This window comes from Epargyreus clarus, unplaced genomic scaffold, assembly GCF_041222505.1.
Source record: "Epargyreus clarus isolate Ecla_fem2 unplaced genomic scaffold, WU_Ecla_fem_2.2 ptg000035l, whole genome shotgun sequence".
Lineage (NCBI taxonomy): Eukaryota > Metazoa > Arthropoda > Insecta > Lepidoptera > Hesperiidae > Epargyreus > Epargyreus clarus.
Window position 1 is genome coordinate 3,280,007 of NW_027332240.1, and position 5,705 is coordinate 3,285,711.

Below are 5,705 nucleotides of genomic sequence, written 5' to 3' on the forward strand. Positions count from 1 at the left end.
CGTCTGACTAACAAGTGACTAACGACAAAATAAACATTGTAGTCCCGTTGAAGGACGTTACTTCGCTTCCTTTATAGTGGTTAATCAGCGTTTAATAGTTCATTCGGTGGTTTTGGAATTGAGGTATTTTGTATTATAAGATAGAAGTAGCAGACGAGCATGCATCCACCTGATGGTAAGTGGCTACTGTCGCCCATGGACATCTGTACAATCCCAGATAGGATGAGGACGGCCGCAGATGCGCCGCTACTCTTGAGGACTAAGCTGGAACACCTCGGAAAAGTATGTCTCCCTTACCACACCCTCAAACCAGAATAATAATAGGTACGGCGGTGGTGCCGCCGGAGTTTCGACTCCGTTAGCTTTAAGTATATTTATCTACTGAGTTTTATTTTATTATTCTAGATTATCTAGAAAGGTTTAACTAAAACTTGTGTATCTTTTAATAATTTTACATACATTTTTATCTAGTATCTAACTTATTTTAATCCTTAAAAGTTTATATATTTCAAAATATGCACCCTTGGGATAGCGGATGAACGGGGGCTGATTGTCGAAAAGCCCGAATATAATTCAAACAATTTTCCTACCCCTTGCAACTTGTGGAAATATAAGGCCCTTATCTAACTTCTAATGTATTTACAAGATTGACATTTACCGTCGTCAGTGAAAATTAACGATAACTTCTAAGCTTCGGCTCCTTGGGGACGGAATGTCTAACTAAATAACCCTTTTCAAACGTGTGTTTCAGTCGAGACTAGGTTATTACTTGCGGGATTGTCTACATAAGCGTTTTGTGGCACGAGATATTTTTTACATGCTTTTTTTATTTGAAGGTGGTAGAATCCTCTGAGGTTCAACTCCAGTAGCACAACTGCCACAGCTATTTCTGCTTAACAACTGCAGAGGTAAGCGCTTCTGTGTTGTTATGATGATGCCGATATGATAATGATCCAAGGCGGTGGATCGTGTAACTTCAGTAGCTATTAGAAAACCCCTCGGGTTTAGGCTTATGTCTGATATGAGAGAAGAGAAAAATAATAATAGTTTCATTTATTACTGAAATGAATTATTAATTAAATGTTTTTCGTAGAGCTTTTAAAGCCTATTTTTATTACATTGAAATACTTAGCACCTACTCATAAAAAGTTATAATAAAGAGTTAGTAGACTTAGTGGTTTATAATGTACTGAGTTTACTATTTTTGTCGTTCCCATAATTATTAAATTATTTTTGTCATCCGTCCTTGTAATACATGTTGTATTTATAATATTCTTAATGGGATAAATGATTCACTTTTAGAAAAAAATAGTTGTAAAGTTTCGTAATAACATAATCGATTTTTTGCGTGACTCTGAGTTCTTGTGTCGATTATGTACGGTGACAGTTTAAGAAATAACTAACTGTTTAAATTACGTTCTATCATCATTAATACTCAAATCCCAACCCATTAATTTACTAAATAATAGCAATATTAAATTGTGTTTTTTCTTAACTTTTTTTGTTAAATTAATTTCTTTTTTTTTTTATTCTTTTGCTCACATTTGACATTAGACAATTCGAAAAAACGTTGTCGGAACTTTTACACGTAATTGTAAATATAGGGTCCGTCTGGAGGGGGGATAAAGTATAACAGGGTGTAGATGCAAGCGAATAAAAAGTAAACCTTTTGAGATTCGACTTATAGGCATGGTAGTGGTCTTCATGCCAATTTCTGTATAATAACGGCATTCTTGATTGCTACTACTTGTATTTTGTTTTCGAGGCGTTCCAACTTAGTCTTTAGGGGTAGCAACGCATCTGTGGTCCACCTCAGATAGCAAAGTAATCTTTTCAGGGGTTGATTACAGATGTTCATGGGTAGCAGTAGCATCGGATGGACTGCAAGCTTATTTCCTATTTCTACATTGTAGATACGAGTAAACATACAAACAAACATACAAATTTACAATTTATCTGTATAGATGTTACAGCTATTAAACCTCAGTGGTTTACCTCGGGGGACACCTTACCTCTAGTCGGGTTTGCGTTCCTAGTTGAGTTAATTTTTGACTTATAATACGGAAAATGCATTTAGGAACGTTTATTTCCCGTAAAGTTAACATTTTTTTTTGTTTACGAGGGGGAAACCTTCAAAAGGTACCCGGTGCCGTGGGAGCGACACAAGGTTATGTGGGACTCTTACAGCACTAAAAGCCCCCCGGTGGCCGTCCTCGGCGCTGCGTAGAGGACTCCGGGATCTCCAACGGAACGCAACCGGAGTCCTCTTAGCGCTGTGCCCCGTCGGGCTCCGTCCAAGTGAGCTTGATGCATACCGTCTGGTGTGCACGACGGTATGCGCACATACCGCCGTCCTTCCCGGGGTCGCTGGCCGGGCAGTTTGAGCTCCCACTCTTGCCGTCCGCAACCCCGGAAGCCCCCTTTTAGTCGCCTCTTACGACAGGCAGAGGATACCGTAACCATATACTGGTCCCGGAACTACAGGGACACCCGTAGAGTTAACTTATGAAGTTTTTTAAGGGGAAACTCTTGGTAGTCTGGTGTTCCTCGTTATCCTCTTGCTGTTCCACTGTTGGGAACGAATATCCTCTCAGAGTAAAACGGGTTAGGCCATAGTCCACTGCACCGAAACAAATCGAAGTCTATGACTGCACCGGACAAGTGCGAATTGGTGGACTTCACTTGTGAGATTTTGTAAGAACTTTATATACTTTTGGAAAAAAGTTCCTAAAGGTTTGTGAAGGGTACTAGTGCACTACTATTGTCTAAACCCTTCTGATTCTGAGAGGAGATTCGTACCCAGCTGTGGGACAGTGATGTGTAAATGTCATAATTCATTTACTTATATGCTTTAAGGATACGCAAAATTTTGTATTCATTAACATTTTTTTCGACAGTCTTTGTTTCAAAATTGTATTTAATGTAACGGGTATATTCCTATTTCTTTATTATATAAAATCCACATATAACTTTAACAAAGAATTGTAAAATACTCACTGGTCGACGAGAAAGCCGTTTAAAGAATGGCTCTATTTGAGGCCATTATTAACAACGTACCCCGCGGTCCCCGGGGCCCATATGTTCAACTTCAACTAACCCTTTTCAGACTTATATGCTCCTGGTACTTTGTGCAAATTCTTTTCGCAAAGTAAATTATTCGTGAATGGATTTTATGTTTTCTTGGTATAATTTGTGCTTGCTCAAGGTTTGAATTGTAGAGGTTCGATTCTCCGGCCATACAGTTCTGAGCGATGTAAATTTCTAGTCTATATCTGGATTTTTCTGCATTCATAATATGTGTGTATCCACATACGATAACAAAGTATTCTAAAAGCGTAGTAATCGTTATTTCTTATTTATAAAATCTTACGCATTCATTTCGCGCCTCAACCAACCACACTTTGGTCCTTGTTTAAAATTCCTTTAACAAAAGGCGCAAGTAACTAGGCCACATACAGCCAAGTTTTACTTAATTAATTTTTGTTGGTCGCTTTTTACTTCGAGGGTTAACGACTTATTACAGGCACTGGTCTAGAATATAAAGTATCAACGCCTTAAATAATTGCAATAAAGATAAATTGTTTTAAATGTGTCTGCATGCAAACCGTTTGCAAAACACACCGTTTAGTATAGATTAAAAAATGCAGTGATAGGTATATTAATAAAATGGTTATAGGCAAAATGTGGGATGCCACAACAAAGGAAAAGAAGGGAGTAGTGGTTTAAAAAAATGGATTTATTTTAATATTATTCTTATACTAATCTATGTCATACATACCTATTAAGAATTATTTGTTACTTTTTAGTTTGATTAACAATATTTATTGTGTTTTGTAAGTACAGTTTATTCATGGTATAATTTATTATTTATTTATTTTTATTTTATTTTATAGTAGGTTTTGATGGCCTTTAGGGTTCTCGATAAAAAATATGATTATGATAGAATTTCGACGATAAACGACGAATATTATAAAATTATAAGACTAGTTCGCGACGAGTAGGTATCTACTATAATTAGGATTATTATTACTACATCACTTTTTTTACGCACCGTTTATTATTTCTTTTATAATTATTTCTATTTTTTGTTTACAAAAAAATCTTCAATTTTTTACCTTTAAATAACGCCATTTCTGTGTTTAAACATCACAAATCACATCACATCACGTACCACTGCACTAATCACAAGTATCAACCTGTACTAGTACTTGGTGTACATATGAAATGCCGAATGAGTGCGTCTTTACGATAATTGTTATCATTTCACTGAAATACTGATAAATCTACTTATAGAATGTCTAGAAATGCTGTGAGAATATTTGTTACTTAAAATAATTGATTAATCCATAGACTTCGACATTTTTTGCAAAGAATAATCTATTAAATAAACATTCCTATTAAAACATTACGCTTATTTAAAACCGCCTTATCAATACTAACTGCGCGTAGCCAGTGATTATCATAGAGAGTATGTAAGAAATATAACATAATAAATATTTGATAAGAATAATGCAATTATAATTAAGTGCAAGTTTTGAGTAACCTGCTTTGTTATTAGTTTGTATGTATGTGAGGGTCTTAATCTTGCAATTGAATTTTAAGCCCGACAACCCCAATAGATTGATCTAAGACCGCGTTTCCCAACCTGTGGTCCGCGGACCCCTGGGGGTCCTCGAGTATATGTAAGGGAGTCCGCGGTGTCATCTCCGGATCATACATAAATTGCTCATTAAATGCAAAACAGTCGCTAAACGAAAAATCAGCAAACCAGTTTTATTAGAAAATAACGTGATGTATTCACACGGTATTTCAAAAAATTAAATCCAATGATGTATAACACTATTATTCATCTAAAAAAAAACAAATACTAAATACATAAATCGGTCTTCCAAATTATGTTTCGGCGGGGATTGTTTTTTTTTTGCTCTTCATTTTATTAAGGGGGTCCGTGAAAAATGTGCTTGATTTCCTAAGGGTCCGTGGACTGAAAAAGGTTGGTGATCTAAGACATAGATTAGTATAGATATCTCACCGCCTTGTAATTGAAGGAAGCCACAAATGGCAAAATGGCTGATAAACAGTGAGCCATTTTCTCATTACGTCTCCGACTGCCATGATGTAATTTACGCGGAACAATACCGACATGTGCAATAAAGTGGTGCAAAAAATACACGAAATCGAAGAAAAAGTGCAGAGAAATATCGTTTCATTCGTAAATACTCTAAAAACTACATTTTTTAAATATTTTTCAAACACGAAAATAATTGACAGTGACAATTTAAATAGTCAAAACTTGTTAGGAGTGAGTAATCTTTACTAATCTATGATCTAAGATTACAATATATGGTTGCCATAGTGACGTCATTCTTAATATAAAACAGTAGACGTTTTATGTATCCCCATGATATGAATGTTATGTTATGTTGATAATAAAAGAGTTTGCTGAGAATACTAAAAAGTTTGCTCTTATTAAACTGTAAAACAGCAGCACTGAAGAAAAAGGTGTGGCGGTGGAGCTTCCGGAGTGCAAATCACAATGGATTCTTCCACCTCATAGATTAGTAAAGATACTTCGCCGCCTTGAAATTGAATGAAGTCACAGACGGCTTATTTGTAAGTTCTTTTTTTGATTTCTTGAGAAATAAAAACATTTTTAGAGAAAAATTACAAATAAATAGCTAAAACTGCGTAATTTACATAATAAA